This window comes from Chiloscyllium plagiosum, unplaced genomic scaffold (genome assembly GCF_037043375.1).
Source record: "Chiloscyllium plagiosum isolate Xiang-an unplaced genomic scaffold, Cpla_swu_hap1 HiC_scaffold_6, whole genome shotgun sequence".
Lineage (NCBI taxonomy): Eukaryota > Metazoa > Chordata > Chondrichthyes > Orectolobiformes > Hemiscylliidae > Chiloscyllium > Chiloscyllium plagiosum.
The window spans coordinates 89899420-89920811 of NW_028270144.1; the positions used below are offsets into that span (position 1 = coordinate 89899420).

General features: G+C 41.7%; 1 protein-coding gene across 6 annotated transcripts in view; it reads left to right on the top strand.

The window, feature by feature from the left end:
• The first annotated feature begins 3022 nt into the window (after positions 1 to 3022).
• LOC122550764 (actin-binding protein WASF3) overlaps positions 3023 to 21392 on the top strand; it is a 126735-nt gene continuing 108365 nt past the window's right edge. For 4 of the 6 annotated variants that reach the window (XM_043691991.2, XM_043691996.2, XM_087988192.1 and 1 more), the window contains exon 1: positions 3023 to 3156. The gene's annotated coding sequence lies outside the window, so the exon portion shown is untranslated. Of the gene's footprint in view, positions 3157 to 18491; positions 18631 to 21392 lie in introns of all 6 variants that reach the window. The other 2 variants (XM_043691992.2, XM_043691995.2) reach the window with 1 other exon arrangement.

Genomic DNA, 21392 nt, shown 5'->3' on the forward strand with positions numbered 1-21392 from the left:
GTCTCTCTCAGAAAAATGTCCTGCAGCTGCTCTGTGACATCCTGCACCAAAGTGGCAACATACCATCCTAAAATCATGTTGATGGCCAAGAAACACCTGTATGTTCCACTAACTAATGAATCATTTATCACGATCACTCCTCCTTTCTTCTTCTTCTTTCCACTATACAGCCAAGCTGTTAGCAGTGTCACGAACATGACTCTGAACTGTACTCTCCAAAGAACCAATGCCCTCATCAGTTTGCAAAATGGAAAACCGATTTAAGAGCAGGACACTAGGGAACTCCTGCAAGACTGTCTATTTCTGTTGGATTTCCTGGCAGTCACTCATTTCCTTCCTTCCTGCAGGCTTTTAAGCTGCCATGTGACCATCTCTCTGAACATGCTATCCACATAACATGCTCTCCTTGTGGGTGTGCCACACCACGATCATTCAAGCTCTGAAACTCAGAACTCTACGTTTCTGCAGCTAGAAACTCTTCCTGCACTTGTGGTCATCTAAGACCCATGTAGGGTCCTTGACATCTCACATTACATACCACACATTCCACTCAACTGACCTCTGCTGTCATGTCTTAAATTTATTTAAACTTACTTCCCTTAGGCTAACTTAACTCAGCTTCCTATATAGCTAACCCCTGTTACTTTATTACACTGTCCCTGACATTCACTTACTCCTATCATTTCTCAGTAAATTCTGTCTTCCAAAAATACTTTTAAATCACAAAACAAACAATCCAGCATGATAATGCTGTTTGATTTTTTTTCTCTGAAAATTTGTGCCCCAAAGCTGCAGCTGTTAAACTATGCCTTCTGTCTCACAGCTGTGTTGAAGCTGACACAATTCCACTTCCTCAAATTCACTTTCCTTCCCTTTCCCTATTACTCTTGATCTCTTGATTACTTACCAAGAAAAATCTGGCTATCTCAGCCTTTAATACATTTAATGGACCCTGCCTCCACAGCCCATTCATTAAAGAATTCCTCAGATTCACTACCCTCCAACAGAAAAGATTTCTCTCTGTCCGAACCCCTTATTCTGAGATAATGTCTTCTGATCCTAGACCCTCCCATAAGGGAAAACAAAGTTAAAAATCACATAACACCAGGTTATAGTCCAACAGGTTTATCTGGAACCACTAGCTTTCAGAGCACTGCTCCTTCATCAGGCAGTTGTGGAGTAAAGCTGAAAAATGTGTTGTTGGAAAAGCGCAGCAGGTCAGGCAGCATCCAAGGAGCAGGAGAATCGACGTTTCGGGCATAAGCCCTTCTTCAGGAATCATGTTGTGGAGTATAAGATTGTAAGACACAGAATTTATAGCAGAAGTTTACAGTGTGATGTAACTAAAATTATATATTGAAAAAGACCTGGAATATGTAAGGGAAAACAACCTTTCTGCATCTACCCTGTCAAGCCACCTACGTATGTTTCTAGAAAGCCTCTTCTCATTCTTTGTCAATGAGTACGGATCCAACCCATTCAACCCTCCTCTTAATAAATCCCTACATATCTGGGATCAACCTACCAAACTTTCTCCAGACTGCCTCCAATGTCAGTATATTGTTCTTTAGATAATAGGACAAATCTGTTCAGTATTCCAGCTGTGGTCTGGCTAGTGTCTTGGTCAGCTTTCCTTATGTTTATACCTCATTCCCAGTTGAAATAAAGGACATTATCTCATGGGCACGTTGATCCTGATATTCCAAACATAGAGAAAAAAATCTGGTGGGTAGCCCTTCTCACCACCAATCAATTCTTTTTTATACGAACGTTTTAGCGAGGAGGCAGTCTGCCAATTTAGTTTGATTGATTGCTTGGGCACGTCAGTCTCAAATTAACCCCACAAATATGGTCAACCACAATATGCGTCCATTAACTTATTCTGAAACAAAAATAACAGCAAATGATCGTATTTCCCATAATTCTTTTAGATCGACATCCAACCAAAGGCAAAAATCCTGATATCTGTATGTGATAGTTCTGTTCAATCATTTTTTCAGGCAAATGCGCACGCATTTGAAATTCACATTTGGAGAAATTGTTGGGCGTTTCGCCGTCTACAATGAACTAATGATCTTCCTGTGGAGAAATATTTAGTCTAACTTCGACTGTTAATCTAGGTTAGCTAATATAAAAGGGAAGTTTGAAACAAAAATCAGAAAAAACTTCTAAATTAGATCTAGTATTGTCACATATTTTGAGCAATAATTGTTCAAAAAGTGGATAATTGTTTACAATCGCTATTTCTTTAACTTGATAAATTCACTGGCTGTTGCCAAACTTGTCCTGATGTTTTCCAAGCAGAGGAAAGAATCGTGGAATTTTAGGCGTGAATGAATCGTGGCAATTAGCTTTCGTCCAAGTATCTGAGGTCTCTCCAAGTGCTGGTATCAAATATTCGAAGGAAGAACTCGGCCTACACCAATGGCGAAACAGCACTATTCAAGCATTGTAATTCTATAGTACTATTTCGCGCATGCAGATTTTCGCACTTTGCGGGTTTATTTTCAAGAAGTCGGTCCCACATTGTTTAAAAAGCAGATAGTGATACTCATTCACTACTGCGTTAAATGAAGCATCCTTGCACTTTCAAGCATTTTTCCCGCGAATCGTACGCTTTGATCCAACGTAGCAAAAACACATAATTTCATATTTTTGGACTACTGCCATTTCAAATTCATGAAATTCACAATATAAAGTGCTTTGAGAACATTCCTCCAGTGTCAGAAAAATCAAAACTGCAGTGAAGGTTTGCACCAATAACACGGAGAGCTGTTGCATCACTTGGGCTTTTGAGAAGCCGGGTCAAAATAAAAGACAGAGCTCGCGCGCTCCCCAGGAGAGACCAGGGACCGCAGCGCGTGCATATGCGAGCGCAAACGAACTTGATGGCTTGTGTTCTCCTCCTATTGGCGGTCAGGCGTGGGAAGGTGGGGCTTAGAGTGGGACGGCATCGGAGGCGAGCGCTCTGAGTAGTCAAGACGTACATCAATCAGAGGGAGTAGACAAGCAGGTTAGGATGAGGTGGCTGGTGACGGGCGCTCGAGAGCCTTTTAACGGATCTGTAACGGACCGAAGGGTAACAGAGAGAATGGAGCAGAGCGAGGGAAGTCTGTCATTTTAAACAATAATTCCTTGTTCGGCAACCATCCCGAGGTAAGAGCCGAGTTAGAATGAGAAAGTTTCCGGGGGGAGGGGGTTCAGTGTTGGAGGGCCATCAGCGAGATGGGGCGGAGGGGAGCTCGGTTTATTAATAAATCTAATGCAGTCAGAGGCAGCTGGCGCTTCGGTGAAATGCAGAGGTTAAATGGGAGATAAAGGGCCTGCTCTGGATAAGTCGCCGCTTGTTGATCGCCGTGTGGAGATATCGGATCGTTGTCGCTGCCCGTTCTCTCTCCCCGACATTATGGGTCATTGGTATGCGGGATGAATGTGAGGATCAAGCCGGTTGATGGATAGAGGAGGAATACTATCCACTGCCTGTCCCGACTCGGTAGCTTCTACGAGGAAAATTAAACCATTCCCTTCTCACCTTCTTATAGCGGGGTTTTTAGTTTGCGTGGGGTGTGATTAATTCGTCAACATGTTAATTTAAAATAACTCAACGTGGTAGCCTTGATTTTTGTCTCAACGGCTTAAAGCGCTGCTGTAAATACAAACCTGTTTTGAGAGACATCAAGGCGCATGGTTACCTGATAGTACTCAATGTAAAAATTAAATATTGAAAGTTGTCTGTAACATTTTTCCAATTGCTCAGCCTTGAGTCTGGATGTTTTCACTAGCAATCACTTAATAAATATCAACCAGCACACTTGCCATACCGATAAAGATTTAACCGGTGTTGAGTTGATGAGTTGAATGATAACCGAATAATTTAACAACAACCCGAAATACATAAAACACTTGAAGCGGTTTTCAGACTTGTTTTATCTGGAGGACCTGTATAAATATGGAAAACTTTGATTGATTAATGACTCCCTGGTTAACACCTACAAGCATGTCCACTGCTTAATAGAAAATAGGGTCGTAATCACCGAAACATATTTCTATTGCTCTACAACCGCAGAAATAAAGAAAAATGTTAGCAGATGGGTAAAAGTTTTTGGATATTTTAAGGACCTTATTTTGAAACGATATATGAAACAGTAGAGATGAAATTCAAAGGAGTAGTTACAACCATTCTTCCACATATTACTTTTGCCAGATAAATTAGAATTATAATGTTAGATTATGTTAATATATAATCGTTACTATGACACGTTTAAATTGGACAACAGTTAATAACAATATTATTTTAGAATAAACACTACAAAAATGTAAAGCACTAGTATAAAATTGTTACAATATTACATGAATTTAAAAAGTATTCTGTTCTGGCTTCTGCAGTGGATTGTGAAGATTCTCTACAACTGACCACAACAGAAATCTTTTAAATCTTTTGCATTTGTGATGAAAATGATTTTTCTTCTCCTGGTAATGGCAAACCCAATCCAAGGATTAGATTAAGAATAGAGATTAAATATACATAAAATCTGTTGGTATTCACTGGCAAGTTACTTTAGTAGGGTAGATCGAGATAACTTCCAGTACTGGTGAGAGAGTCTAGACCAGGCCATTTAGAAGAGAAACAGTTCTTCACACAAAGTGTGTAGAAGCATTAATCTATCTTGTGCCAAAATCTTTTGATCCAACTCAGTTCATTCCTGCTGCCGCTCAAAACAATATTTTGTCCATGTATTAGTCTATAAATAATTTTTTTTAAAAAAAACTACTGTACTAATTTGAACAAAATTTGATACATAGATAGAAAATGGCCTGAGGGGGAGCTGATTTTGGTGAGATATAGATTCAGATCCTTGAATGTTTTTAAAGATTCACTAACAATAGGTAAAGGAGTGAATTGACTTTTATAGAATGTTTTGTTTTTTGTATAAAATGCTTTTGATTGTTTAAATATCTTGTGGGTTGCTTCGCCTGCTGTGATGGAATTTGTCACTCCAGTCAAAATGTGAGCAGATATTCAAAGAGGTTGTTGGATATGGATTGACTTGTAGCCTGCTTTGTGAAATAAAGGTGAGATAAGAATGACTGCCCTTGCTATTAAGCGTTTGACCGAATGTAGCATCTAGGAGTCCTAGGAAAACCGGAGTCAGTGGATATCAGAGAGAAAACACCCACTGGTTGCAGTCACACCTGGCACACAAGAAGATGGTTGTGGTAGTTGGAGGTCTCCAGGACATAGCTGTATGAGTTGTTTCGAGGTTGTGTCCCAGGCCCAACCATCTTCAGCAGTTTCAGCCGTGACCTTCCTCCATGATAAGGTCAGAAATGGGGATGTTTGCTGGTGATTGTGCTACATTCAGAATAGTTTTAGATCTTGAAGTAGTCATGCCCAAATGCAGCACGATCTGAATAATATCCAGGTTTCAGCAGAAAATTGACAATAACATTCAGACCACACAATGTCAAGTAATGACCAATTCCAATAAGAAACAAGCTAACTAGCCCTCCATATAATTCCATACTGTTATCTTATCTTGATAAGTTTAACTCCAAAAACTCAAGGAGTTTGACATCATCCAGGAAAGTGAGGATAATCTATCACACTCCTAACTTGTGCCTTATAAATGGTGGGTGGTTATTGGAGTGTTAGGAGGTGAGTTACGTGCTGCAGTACTCCCAGTCTCTGACCTCTGTTGTAGTCACTGTGTTTTTATGGCTAGTATAGTTCAGTTTCTGGTAAATGATAACTCTTGGGATGATGATAGTGGGAGATTCAATGTGATATAGCATTTTCAACATAAAAATATTCCATGGTGTTTTGCAGTAGAGAAGTGGACATATCTTGGAAGTTTGTTGGTCTGGAGATTTATAGAGATACAGAGGGGCAAGTTATGTCGGGATTGGAAAAGGATGAGAATTTTAAAAGTGAAATATTGTTCACTGGTAGTAAGTGCAGGTATGGAGAGACAAAAGATAATGGGGCATGAATCAGTGGAATTTATTCTTTTATTAATTTTGGATCAAGTTTACTGTATCCCAGTCAGGAGTATGTTGGAGTAGTCAAATCTGAAGGTAACTAAAGCTGGAGCGAGGGTTTCAATAGCAGGAGAGTTGATAAAGATTGATCACAGGTAGAAATAGGTAGTCGTAGTGACAAATGAATATATAGCTTATCTGAGGGTAAGATATAATGCACAAATTGTGGAACTGTGCTTTAAAGCTGCTTGGGAGAAGGATAGAATTGTTGGTCATATTATCTTTCCAATATTTAATTGAAGGAAATTGTTTTCATCCTGTATTGAATATTGATAAACAATCTAAAGTTTAGTTTCAGTAGATGTGTAAATCAGAGTGGTGGTGAGGTAGAAATTGGTTTCATCAATGGGAATTGACATGTTTTAGGATCATGTTGTGAAAAGATAGCATGTTAAATGAAAAATACAAGGAACACAAGAAGTAGCACTTTAATTATACACCTTTCAGTCTAGTGTACTGCATTTGCTGCTCCCATTATAGTTTCCTTTACATTGGTGAGAGCAAATGCAGAAGACTTATGCTTTGTGCATAGGAATGACCCTTATCCATCAGTTGCGTTCCATTTTAATAAACCATATTGTTCTGATATTAACATTTCTACCCTGATCTTGCTGCAAAATTCTAATGGGGCAAAACACAAATTCGAAGAACCACAACTTGTTTCTTTTCGTCACTTTCTTGCCTGAGGTCTCACCGTTGAATTACATAACTTCAGAAACTGACTACATTATGTCTGTTCTCCATTTTGTTCTTCTGATGTTCTCCTCCTTCCCCCCCCCCCCCCCACCCCCCTTTCCCCACAGTCTTGTTTTGTTTGTAGCAAATTGCTTGAGCAACTCAGCAGGTCTGGCAGCATCTGTAGATTTTAAAAAAGTTAATGTTTTGAAAGTGACCCTTCTTCAGAACAGATAGCAGTTAGGCAAATTTGGTATTTATGCTGATGACAAGGCATAGGGGAAAAAGAGTAAGCTGATCAATAGAGACAGAGCTTAGAGAGAGAGAGAGGAAAAAATAAGACAAGCATACAAAAGGAACAATCCTTGGATAATAAACCAGGGAAGGAGAGAAGCTAAAGTAAAATGGAAATGTGAAACCAAGAACAGAAATTTCTGGAGAAATTCAGCAAGTCTAGTATCATCTGTGGGGAGGGAAGCAGAGTTAATGTTTTGAGTCTAGTGACCTTCGAGGTGTTGAGTTGAAGTGGCAGGCAATTGGAAGCTTTGGGGTCATTTTTATGGACAGACTGCAAAGCAGTCACCCAGTCTGCATTTCACCTCCCAACTGTAGAGGAGACCCACATTGTGAGCAGCACATGCAGTAGACTAGATTGAGTGAAGTGCAGGTAAATCGCTGCTTCACCTGGAAGGTGTGTCTGGGACCTTGGATAGTGAGGAAGGAGGAGGTAAATGGGCAAGTGTTGTACTTTCTCTGATTGCATGGGAAAGTGTTGTAGCAGTGTGGGAAGGTGTTGGGAATGTCCAAGTGGGAACAGTCCCTGCAAAATGCTGACAGTGGAGGGGAGGGAAATTTGTGTTTAGGGTAATGAGGAAAACAGAAGTGTTGCACCTCCTGCAAGGTTAGTGAGGAGGGAAGAGGTAAACGGGCAAGAATTGCATCTTCTGTGAAATGCAACACAATGTCCCCAATCCAACATTTCTGTCTCGGGTCTATTGCAGTGCTCCAGGGAGGCTCAACATAAACTAGAGAATGACATCTCCTCTTCTGCTTGGGGACCTGACAACCTTCAGGACCCAAAATCAAGTTTGATAGTTTTACAGTATGAACATCTCCTTACCTGTGCACTACTGACCTCCATACCAGGTCCTGTAATGATATAGGTTACTTTCAGCACAGACAGCCCATTTTCACCAACTCATAGCCCCCATTATCATCTGTCTAACTTCTCTTCCTCCCTGGCTTACTATCAACAATCTCTTTGTCTGCCTAGCCTTTTTTCTCTATCTCTATCTATCTGCTCACCCCTTTCCTTTCTACCCTTGTCATTAGCATAAATACCCCATTTTCTTAGCTGCTATCAGTTCTGGAAAAGGGTCGCTGTAGTTGAAACATTAACTGTGTTTCATTCTCCATAGATGCAGCCAGACCTATTCATTTCTCCAGCAATTTCTGTTTTTGTTTCTTTCAGATCTCAAGCATCCACAGTTCTTTGTTTTATTTTCTTGTGCTATTTGTGTCTCACTTACTTTGTCTTTATTACAGAGAACACATTCTCTCTCTTTCAAAACCATTATACATCTTTGTTTTCTCTCTTTCACCACTATTAGCAACCTTTTCGTCTTTTGTGCAGGGCCCTTCACCAAATCCACCCCCCTTCCCTACCACAGTGTTGCTGCTTTTCCTCCTCTGTCAAAAGTATATTTTTTAAAAAAACAATTCAACATATTTCAGTTCTGAAGAAGAGTCATACCAATTCAAAATGTTAACTCTCTTTCTCTCTCTGCAGATGCTGCCAGACTTGCTAAGTTTCTTCAGCATTCTCTATGTTGTTACTGCGTTATAGGTTGTGTTAGTCTTCGTTTTCATCTTGTTCCTCAATTACCTTTGTATTTGGCTGATCATGCTTCCATCACCAAATACATCTTCTCATTTATCTACTGTCAGCATTCTGAATAGAATAAATGATTCTGTGCATCTGGTCTATGCTTCTCTTGTCCTAAAAATTTCCTGTACTCTTGCTGGTTCCCTCCCAGATACAAATAATTGCAGAAGATATATCAATTTTTCATTAATGGCATGGTGGCTCAGTGGTTCAGGATGGCATGGTGGCTCAGTGGTTAACATGGTTGCCTCACAGCACCAGGGACCCGGTTTCAAAGCATGCTGTGGGTGACTGTCTGTGTGAAGTTTGCACATTCTCCATGTGTCTGTGTGGGTTTCCTCCGGATGCTCTGGTTTCCTGCCACAATCCAAAATATGTGTAATTTAGGTGAATTGGCCATGCTAAATTGCCCATAGTGTTCAGGGATGTGTGGGTTGAATGTCAGGGGTGAATGTAGGATGGGAGAATGGATCGAGGTTGGTTACTGTTCAGAGGGTTGGTGTGGACGAAGGGCCTGTTTCCACATTGTAGGGATTCTAATTCTAATTCAATGTTCTCCACACCACTACTCAAGACCCCAAAAACACTCTGCAGGTGAAAATATGGTTTACATGTGCTTTCTTGAAGCTAGTCTTCACTATTCACAATGCAATAAAGGGACAAAATGCAAATTTGGTAATATGATTGCTAACTACTTTCATTTTGTCAGCAACCGACGTTAAACTTATTTTTGCATGGTAATTTCTACATCTTGCTCCCAACCTGATTTCCTTTTCATAATTAAAAGGAAAAATGCTGGAAATACTCTACAGGTCAGGAAACATATTTGGAGAGAAACAGAATTAACATTTGTGGTCAACCATCCTTTAACATGAGGAAAGATAGAGATTTAATAGGTTTGAACAAGTGAAAGGGGAAGGGGAGTGGAAGAATGAAAAAGAAGGCATGTGAAGCTGGAGGGCAGGAGTGATTACATGAAAGAAGATCTCATGATACAAAAGTTAAAGAGAGCGTTAATGATGGTGATGTCAATGCAGGTTGAATATCCATTATCCTTGAGTTCAAGAACCAAAAAGATCTAAAAATCAAAGGCCCAAATGACCTAAAAGTGAATTTGTTTTTCCTGGTATGACTGAACAGACTCAAATGGACTATAGTGTGTGCAAAAATCAAGATTTGGAGTTGCCGGTGTTGGACTTGGGTGTACAAAGTTAAAAATCACACAACACCAGGTTATAGTCCAACAGGTTTAATTGAAAGCTGGTGTGCTTCCAATTAAACCTGTTGGACTATAACCTGGTATTGTGTGATTTTTAACTTTGCAAAAATCAAAATCTTTTATCTGACGCCAATTTCAAGTAGAAGATTCCTGACCTGTAGTAGTAATGATATTGTCCATGGCGTTTTACATTGTTTCAGTGAAACTCAACACAAACTTGAAAAACAGCAGCTCATCTTTCCAATAGGTACTTACAGCCTTCTAGTCCCACTGTTGACTTTTACAATGTAAATCAGCAAAGATGTGCCAGCACTTTGTGGAATTGGGGGTGGAGAGTGGGTCACTACTTTGGGTGTGGAATGCCATCTGAAATGGTTACCCTCTTAATTTTTGCCTCATTGTTTGCTTATGGATATTGGAAGTGGCTCCAATTTTACTGTTACTTGTTTCCCTTTCCATGCAGCTATCCTGCTTTATATATTAACACATTTTCTGGGTCTTGAATATGCCATTTATTTTTCTATTTTCTTTTAGTATGCTAGCTTTTTTCTGTTATTTAACCATCTCCTTTACTCCCTTAATTGCTTCACAGATTATTCTTTTTAGTTTCATGAGAATGTGACTTTAACTGCATTCCTTCTTTTCAGCTGTCAGTAATATGTTAAATCTTGACTTTTACCCCATCTGTAGAGGTTGGGACTATTTTCTACTTTTACAAATAGTCATTTGGTAGTGCAGCTATTGAATATTGTTGGGGAAAAAAGCGTGTTTTGTCAAAGTGGTTTGTCTTGCACTCATTAGTTTGCAAGAATACTAATTTAAGGAGAGTACCAAAATTTATATATATTTAATGATATGGGGATGTACAAAGTTAAAAATCACACAACACCAGGTAATAGTCCAACAGGTTTAATTGGAAGCACTAGCTTTTGGAGTGCTGCACCTTCATCAGGTGGTTATGGAGTATAAGATTGTAAGACACAGAATTTATAGCAAAAGTTTACAGTGTGATGTAACTGAAATTATACACTGAAAAATACCTTGATTGTTTGTTAAGTCTCACATCTGTTGGAATGACCATGTTAGTTTCATTTTTTTCATACGTATGTAAATCACAAAACTTTTTTTAAAAAATGTTACATTCTCAAGTAAACTTTAACAATTGGTGTCAGCCCAGAGAATATCGGATATTAGCATCCCTTTGTGCTGCTGTCTGTGCCATAATGTTTAGATTGATTCTAATCTAAAAAAATGAATTAACAGAATCTTGCATGGATTCATGCAGTTTTTGAGCAAAGTACAATGTAACTGTGCAAGTACAAAATCACCCCACAAACGTGTGCGTGTGTGTGTGTGTGTGTGTACAGTGCAATGGGGGTCACCTGTAGTGCGACATGAACCCAAGATCCTGGTTGAGGCCATCCCTATGGGTACCGAACTTAGCTATCTGTCCCTGCTTGGCCACATTTTGCTGCTGCCTGTCACGAAGTCCGCCTTGGAGGATGGTCACCTGAAGGTCTGAGATCGAATGTTCTGGACCACTGAAGTGTGCTGCTGCAAGACGTGTCAGTGTGGACATGGATACTACCATTACGCTTGGGGACACCTCCCACCATGTATGTGGCAGATACTCCTGTGACTCAGCCAATGTTGTCTGTCTCATACGCTGCGGGCAAGGATGCCCTAAGGCATGGTACTTTGGGGAAACCGAGCAGAGGCTACGGCAACGGATGAATGAGCACCGCACAACAATCAACAGACAGGAGTGTTCCCTCCCAGTTGGAGAACACTTCAGCGGTCTGGGACACTCGACCTTGGACCTTCAGGTGACCGTCCTCCAAGGCGGACTTCGGGACAGGCAGCAGCTAAAAGTGGCAGAGCAAAGACTGATAGCTAAATTCAGTACCCATAGGGATGGCCTCAACCGGGACCTTGGGTTCATGTCACACTACAGGTGACCCCATTGCACCACACACACACAGGCACTCCTATATATATACACACACACACACGCAGCCCTACGCACACACACACATGCGCACACACACAGACACTCCTACACACATACACGTACAGGTTTGTGGGGTGAATTTGTACTTGCACAGTTACATTGTACTGCATGAATCCATATAAGATTCTGTTAATTCATTTTTTAGATTAGAATCAGTCTAAACATTATGGCACAGACAGCAGCACAGAGGTGTGCTAATACCCAGTACATTGTCGGGGCTGACACCAATTGTTAAAGTTCACTTGAGAATGTAACTTTTTAAAAAAAAGTTTTGCGATTTACACATGAAAGAAAGAAGTGAAACTAACATGGTCATTCTAACAGATGAGAGACTTAACAAATAATCGAGGTATTTTTCAATATATAATTTCAGTTACCTCACACTGTAAACATTTTTGCTATAAATTCTGTGTCTTACAGTCTTATACTCCACAACCACCTGATGAAGGAGCAGCGCTCCGAAAGCTAGTGCTTCCAATTAAATCTATTGGACTATAATCTGTTGTTGTGATTTTTAACAATATATTTCATGTTTGTTTGGCAAGTGAACTCTGGTAGAGGCATTGCCATGGAGAATGCACTCATTAATATTGGTTGACAGCTAACTATCAGACTTGGTTTAAATTTTAAACCAGGCAGGTTGACTTTGGTCGGGGCATTCCTGAGAAATGAAACCGTGAAGGGCTACCACCTATTTTAAGTTGAAATAGGTACAACATATGTACATGCTCTTCCTGATCAAAACGAACAGGACCATGTGTATTAATATATGTAGCTTTCAGTACACACTTGCGTCACAGTGTAAGCCTGATGGACAATCCTGAATTGGCCATCAGTATCATGTTTCATACATTCAGGATTATCCAGCAAAGTTATCCGATTACAGAATTACATCTGATGTTGCACAGTTTTTTGCACGTTTTGCAAGTGTGATCAAGGCTGATTAGGGATTGTCAACATGGCGTTGAACTTGATTGTTACTTCTTCAAAAAAAAGTCAAAGAGGATTGATGGGGGCAGAGTGGTGGACGTGATCTATATGGACTTTGTAAGGCATTCAACAAGGTACTGGGAAACTGGTTAGCGAGGTTCGATGTCATGGAATACAGAGGAACCTCAACTATCCGAATATCAATTATCCGAAGGAGATCTCGAGGTCCCGATAGAAACATTGCATCAAAGATGTGTTTCCAACACTGATCGCATCTTTTGTTTACAATGATTAAACAGGTGCCGTCTCCAAATGCCTAACCTCCTCTCTTTTTTTTTCCCTGGAGTTCTACACAGGGGTGTACCCTAAACCCCCCTTTCCCAGATAATCTCTCCAACATTGTCCTATATAGGGTAAAGGTGGAACCTGTCTAAAGGAGGAACCTGTCAAAAGGTTGCAGTAGAAAGTTGTGTGTGAGTGTGCTATTTGGTGACATACCCCGCAAAGGCAGCAGCAACACCAGCAGTCATGTTGTTGGTGTCCAGTCTGGCTGCCCTGGAGAGGGGGTAGGGGAATGGGGTTGGGGGGCAGTGTTGGATGGGGCGGGTGGGCAGGGACGTTGTTCAACGGGGTTGGGGAGGTGTGGGTGGGGGCGGGGTTTGGGGGGCGTTGTTGAATGGGGGCGGGTGTGGGGGGTGTTGGACGGAGGAGCAGGGGCTCGTGCCTGGTGAGTTGCTGCCTTGTCTCCTGAATGGAGAGCAGACTTAAAAAAAACTCCAAGTCCCAGAGGAAAGACACTTAATTGATTAACCCAATATGCAATTATCCGAACGAAATCTGATGCCCGCCCATTTCCTTCAGATAATTGAGGTCCCTCTGTACAGGGAGAACTAGCAAATTGGTTACAGAACTGGCTTGAAGGTAGAGGACAGAGGGTGGTGGTGGAGGGTTGTTTTTCAGACTGGAGGCCTGTGACCAGTGGAGTGCTACAAGGCTCGGTGCTGGGTCCATTACTCCATCATTCATAAAAATGAGTTAGATATGAACAAAGGAGGTTAAGTTAGTAAGTTTGCAGATGACTGGGAGTGTAGTGAACAGCGAAGAAGGTTACCTCCGATTACAACAGGATCTTGATCAGATGGGCCAGTGGACTGAGGAGTGGCAGATGGAGTGTATTTAGACAAATATGAGGTGCTGCATTTTGGGAAAACAAATCTTAGCAGAACGTATACATTTAATGATAAAGTCTGAGGGTGTTTTGCCCAACAAAAAGACTTTGGAGTGCAGGTTCACACCTCCTTGAAAGTAGAGTCACCAGTAGATAGGATAGTGAAGAAGGCATTTGATATGCTTTCCTTTATTGGTCAGAGCATTGAGTATAGAAGTTGGGAGGTCATGTTGCGACTGTACAAGATGTTGGTTAGGCCACCTTTGGAATATTCGTGCAGTTCTTGTCTCCTTCCTATGGGAAAGGTGTTGTGAAGCTTGAATTGGTTCAGAAAAGATTTACAAGGATGTTGCCAGGGTTGAAGGATTTGAACTATGGGGAGAGGCTGAATAGGCTAGGGCTGTTTTCCCTGGAGCGTTGAAGGCTGAGGGGTGACCTCATAGAGGTTTATAAAATCATGAGGGGCTTGCATAGGATAAATAGACAAGGTCATTACCCTGGGAGTCCAGAACTAGAGGGCACAGGTTTAGGGTGAGAGGGGAAAGATATAAAAGGGACTTACTTAAGAGGCAACGTTTTCATCCAGAGGGTGGTGTGTGCATGGAATGAGCTACCGAGGAAGTGGTGGAGGCTGGTACAATTGTAACATTTGAATAGGAAGGATTTAGAGGGATCTGGGCCAAGTGTTGGCAAATGGGACTCGATTAGGTTGGGATATCTGGCTGGAACGGACAGGTTGGACCAAAGGGTCTATTTCCATACTGTACATCTCTATGACTCTATGATTAATTATCCAATCCTTCACATAGTAGACTTGAATGCAAAATGGGCAGAGGGACTGCTTTCACAAAGCTGAACATGAGCCATGCATACAAAACAATTGCGATTAGGTGAGGATTCCCAGATATTATAATTAATACCCATAAGGGTTTGTACCAATATATGAGATTGCCTTTAGGGGTGTCATCAGCCTGTACCATTTTCCAGCGGACAATGGAGAACATTTTTCAAGCTATACCCCAGGTTGCGATTTATCTGAGTTTATGTGCTGACAACTGGGAAGACCAATAAGTGAATTTAGAGAACTTGGATACAGTGCTTAAACATCCCTCCCAGGGCGGTGTGCACCGTAAGGGGAAAAAAATGTGTTCCAGGCACCTCAAGTGACCTATCTAGGCTATGATTCGTCAAGACCAGGCGATACCCGCTGAAAGATAAAGTGAGGGCAATCAATAGGTACCCCTGCTCCCACATCTATACTGGAGTTTAGGTCTTGTCTTTAGTTGTTGAATTATTATGGAAAATTCATACATACATAGAGTCATAGAGATGTACTGCATGGAAACAGACCCTTCGGTCCATCCCGTCCACGCCGAACAGATATCCCAACCCAATCCAGTCCCACCTATCAGCACCTGGCCCATATCCCTCCAAACCCTTCTATTCATATACCAATCCAAATGCCTCTTAAATGTTGCAATTGTACCAGCCTCCACCACCCCCTCTGGCAGCTCATTCCATACATGTACCACCCTCTGCATGAAAAAGTTGCCCCGTAGGTCTCTTTTATATCTTTCCCCTCTCACCCTGAACCTATGCCCTCTGGACTCCCCAACCCCAGGGAAAAGACTTTGCCTATTTACCCTATCCATGCCCTTCATAATTTTGTAGACCTCGAGAAGGTCACCCCCTCAGCCTCTGATGCTCCAGTGAAAACAGCCCCAGCCTGTTCAGCCTCTCCCTGTAGTTCAAATCCTCCAACCTTGGTAACATCCTTGTAAACCTTTTCTGAAGACTTTCAAGTTTCACAACATCTTTCCTATAGGAAGGAGACCAGAATTACATGCAACCTTCCAACAGTGGCCTAACCAATGTCCTGTACAGCGGCAATTCCTGTACTCAATACTCTGACCAATAAAGGAAAACATACCAAACGCCTTCTTCACTATCCTATCTACCTGCAGCTCCACATTCAAGGAGCTATGAACCTGCACTCCAAGGTCTCTTTGTTCAGCAACACTCCCTAGGACCTTACCATTAAGTGCATAAGTCCTGCTAAGATTTGCTTTCTCAAAACGCAACACCCCGCATTTATCTGAATTAAACTCCATCTGCCACTTCTCAGCCCATTGGTCCATCTGGTCAAGATCTTGTTGGAATGTGAAGTAACCCCCTTTACTGTCCACTACACCTCCAATTTTGGTGTCATCTGCAAACTTACTAACTGTACCTCTTATGCTCGCACCCTAATCATTTATGTAAATGACAAAAAGCATACACTGGCCTCTATCCTGCCACTCTTACGTCTGCTATTGAAAAAGGATCAGATTTGGAAATGGTCTTGTAGCTGAGAGATAGCCTTTAGGGGAGTAAAGAAGCAGCTAAAATGTCGGTACACTTTGATCCCAAGCGAGATGTGGTGCTGAGATGTGATGCCTCCCTGTACAGTGTCAGAGTAGTGCTGGCTCACTGGTAGCCCATGGGAGAGGAACGCCTGAGAATTCATGCTTCCTGGACTTTGGCTAATGCCGAACGAAAATACGCCTAGACAGAGAAGGAAGGTTTTGTGGTTGTCTTGGTGTGAGAAATTTCACTAATACCTTTTATTTATGTGAATTTCTAATAGTAATGGACCACAACTTCTTACTAGGGCTACTTAAAGAGAACAGGGCCATGCTGCCCATAGCTTCAGGTCAAATTCAGTGGTGAGCTGTTAGTCTGAGTGCATACAGTTATGAACTGGAGGCCAAGTGGCAAATGCAGATGTTTTGAACTGTCTCCCACTGGTGGGAAAACTACCAGTGGTGCAACTGCTTGATGTCTGTTCTGGTTTTAAACTTTCCAGACACCCTTTTGGTCACTGCTAACAATATCAGATTGTGGACACACAGATCCTGTCCTTGCAAAACTAAAACAGTTGGTGGTGATGGGGAAATGAAAGGGCCATCACAGCCAGGATTGAAACCTTTCTGGACCCAGTGAGACCAGATCACCATAGAGGATGGCATATTATTATAGGGAGCATAGAACATAGAACATAGAACAATACAGCGCAGTACAGGCCCTTTGGCCCTCGATGTTGCGCCGATCCAAGCCCACCAACCTATACTAACCCACTATCCTCCATATACCTATCCAATGCCCGCTTAAATGCCCATAAAGAGGGAGAGTCCACCACTGCTACTGGCAGGGCATTCCATGAACTTACAACTCGCTGAGTGAAGAACCTACCCCTAACTTCAGTCCTATATCTACCCCCCCTTAATTTAAAGCTATGCCCCCTTGTAATACCCGACTCCATACGCGGGAAAAGGTTCACACTGTCAACCCTATCTAACCCCCTAATCATCTTGTACACCTCAATCAAGTCACCCCTAAACCTTCTTTTCTCTAATGAAAACAGCCCCAAGTGTCTCAGTCTTTCCTCATACGATCTTCCTTCCATACCAGGCAACATCCTGGTAAACCTCCTCTGCACCCGTTCCAGTGCCTCCACATCCTTCCTATAGTATGGCGACCAAAACTGCACACAATATTCCAGATGCGGCCGCACCAGAGTCTTATACAACTGCATCCCAAGCGATGTACGTGTCTTGGGAGCAAGACTGATTGTCCTAAACAAAGGTTGCTGTCAGAGGGTGGCATGGTGGCTCAGTGGTTAGCACTGCTGCCTCACAACACCAGGGTCCCAGGTTCGATTCCAGCCTTGAACGACTGTCTGTGTGGAGTTTGCACATTCTCCCCGTGTCAGCGTGGGTTTCCTCTGGGTGCTCTGGTTTCCTCCCACAGTCACAAAGATGTGCAGGTCAGGTGAATTGGCCATGCTAAATTGTCCACAGTGCTGCATGCATTAGTCAGAGGGAGATGGGTCTGGGTGGGTTACTCTTCAGATGGTCGGTGTGGACTGGTTGGGCCGAAGGGCCTGTTTCCACACTGTAGGCAATCTAATCTAATCTAATCAGATACTGACGGAACTGCACTAGGGTCATTCAGAGGTTTCCAAAATGAAGTTGTTGGTGAGAAGTTATGTCTGGCAGCCAGACTGGATGCTGACATAGCTGTGTTGGTAGGACAGTGCCAACAAGGACAAAATTACTGCCAGCAGCTCCTCCACATTCATGCAATGGCTGGGTAAAACCTGGATTAGGTTACACTTCCTCTATGCCAGTCCCTTCATTGGCTCAATGTGGCCATGCACAGTTCATTTGTCAGACATTGGGATGACAATTGAAAAGCTGTGAGCATCTTTTGCAATGCATGGACCATCATTTAAAGTAGGGATTTCAAGTGTATTCAGGTCATTCCTGAAGAAGGGCTTATGCCCGAAACGTCGATTCTCCTGTTCTCTGGATGCTGCCTGACCTGCTGCGCTTTTCCAGCAACACATTTTCATTTCAAGTGTATCCTCAAGTTGAATAGCATTCGGCATATAAAGACCGCTTCATATCCTCCCATTGTCCAATGGTCAGGCAGAAAGAGTAGTCCAAACCTTGAAGGCAGGCTTAAAGAAGCAACCTACAGCTTCACTTGATACCAAACTGTCCCGATTCCTGTTTGATTATAGGATCACCTCTCCCATAAAGACAGTTTCAGCAGAGTTGCTAACTCCGCACCAGGTTAAATCTGATCTTCCTGGACCTGAGGGAGGGTTGTGAAACAGCATCAGGATCACCACTGCTCGACACAAGGCTCTTCTAAGAGAGGTAATTTATTCCAGGGGACGAAGTTTGGTGTCAAAACTTCGCAGAGTGGCTCTGCGTCAGTAAGAGGCACGGTCAATGCAAGGTCACATTAGTTCACACACAGTGCACATACCTGAGGAAGTCCTGATAGCTGCAACTCCCAAATGGGGCAGGAGCAAAATGTAGCTGGCCCCTCAGAACATCCAGCAAGGTTGTCAGAACCCATAGGTTCTCCCTCTTCACCTAGCATCGAAGAAACTCCTGAGGACGAAATGGATACAGCAAATGTGGCCTCAAATCCGTTATTGCCTGAAGATTAATTTCTTCCGAGACGCTCCAGGCACAAGAGGTGGGTCATGGGCAGGTACATGCAGCCAAAGGGCCTATGTCCCAGGACTTGGAGGGAGAGGGATGTAGTGATTGGAACAAGGTCAGCAAGGTTAACCTCATAGAATATTACTCCCTGATTGGGGTTGTTAACCTGGTCTAATCAGTGAGTCCTGGCTGACAGACGTAAACAGGAGTGTTGGGGTTCTGTTCATTCTCTTTGAGACGGCTCTGAGGTAGCTGGGTCAGTGTCATATACTATACATGTGTAAATAAAGGGTGACTTAGTGACAAGATACCTGCCTTTGTAGAGTTATTTCAAATATAGATAGTAAATAATTGAGGTCCTGAGGACTGATACATATGTCATTCAAATAGTTGCATTTTTTGAACCAGAAAAATATCCATTTTTCTCCGCTTTGCCTTCTATGTGCTAACCAATCTTCAATACATAATTGGTTGTCCCCAATACTATGAACTCCAATGTTGTACAATAACTATTAATGTAGCATATTATCAAATGCATCCTGAAAATCTAAATACATTACATCTACAGTTCCACTTCACTAGTGATGGTTGCAAAGAGGCCCCATAAATTGGTTTTCTGAAGATAAGAAGCATAAGTGTGCATTGAGGGTTCCATAAAAATGATCATTGCTGCAGTCATTAACTTCCGTCAATTCATGACTGCAAGCACATTCCTGACAGCGAGAGTATTTGCCATTGGGCTCAACATTATCTCTGTTTCTGGCTCCACAAATGTTGCTAGACCTGTTGGACTTTAGCATGTCCTATTTTTATTCCACATTTCCAGCATCTGCAATATTTTTCTTCTTTTTGAATGCCCATTAAGATTTTGGGCAATCCTTCTCTTCCTGTATCATACTTTCTCCTTTATGTGAGAATATTGAGGTGGGCTTTTCTTTCTTGTCAGTTTAAAATTTTGATTTCAATAATGGGAACAGTGGAAGTAATTTTAAACTCTCTATTTTGGTGACCATGGGAGGTGGAGTTATGGTAAACATCATAAGACAATAGGATGATAAGAAATAGGAGCAGAATTAGGCCATTGAATCCATCCTTTCCCAATTATTCTCCAGTTCTTCTGTGCATTCCGGTGGGGCTTTCATTTTTATGTAGCATCAATTTGCTTTCAGTTGAGTTGGTGGCTTCTTTGCAATTGCTAAGAAGCTCTAACCCACTAAATGATGATGAAATTGGGGCTCCATTTAATTTTAATTGCAGAGTTGTTCAAACGCCAGTGCAATGCCTTATTTGTGATGAGTTTCTTCATAGGTGAGCCTTGATGTAAACCCATTGAGAGAAAGAGATATTACTGTGGGTTGATGTAGCTGGTTTTGCCGCAATACCTGGTTTTTAAGAAAATGATCATTTTCAAACATTAGATTCAAAATGTTGTTCATAGGTACAGGCGTGGTCTCCTCAAATGTGTTATCTTCTTCACAGGTCTCCTTTCATAGTTCTTCAGCTATTGTTACTGCTTTAATTATTATATTCTTACAAATAGTTACACATTCAGGGACTTGTCCAGAATCAGTTGGGATCCCTTTTGGGGTCCCTTTGGTTGTGGGGTAAGGACAGGAAATTGGGTGTGAGCAATGTTGAATCAACTATGATCCTACTGAATAATATAGCAGAATTGAAGGTCTGAATGGCCTACTGCTCTTGCTATTTCTTATGACCTTATGGTCTTTCCTTTTTCGTTTTGTCGCTAACTAATTTTTTTTTTAGTTAGTTCAGTGGATTGGTATTTTAACATTTTATTTATCTGTTGATGTATTTCTTAAATTATTTGCAATATAGATAATGCATAGTGGTGAATATTGTAATGTTAGGTGAGTAGATGTCATATCAAATCAAAATGTCATTTGCACCTCAACTACCAATGATCATTTCCAGTAAAAGCAGGGCTGTGGGGGGCAAATCATTGAGTGTATTTAAGACAGAGATAGGTTCTTGATAAGTATGGGATCAAGGTTTACAGGCAGAAGGCAGAAGAATGGAGTTGAGAAACCTATCAGCTGTGATCAAATGGCAGACCAGACTCAGTGAGCCAAATAGCCTAATTCTGCTCCTGTATCTTATGGTCTTGAGTTCAGAAGCTGGTAGGTCTTATAGTAGTTAGGCAGGTAAGACCAAGTACTGCATGTAATTTTGATCATGCTACCTGAGAGGGTATATTTGCCATAGAAAGAGTGTAACGAAAAGTTCACCAGGCTGATACCAGTGATGGGAAGACTGTTGGAAAGATTAGTTTGACAGGACCTGTAATCACTAGAGTTGAGAAGAATGAAGGTGTCTGATTGAAGTGTATAAAATTCTAACAGGGTTAAATGGACCAGATTCAGGAAAGATTCTTCCCCTGGCTTGGGAGCCTAGAACCAGTGACCACAGTCTCAGGATACGGAATAGGCTAAATAGATCTGAGAGAATTA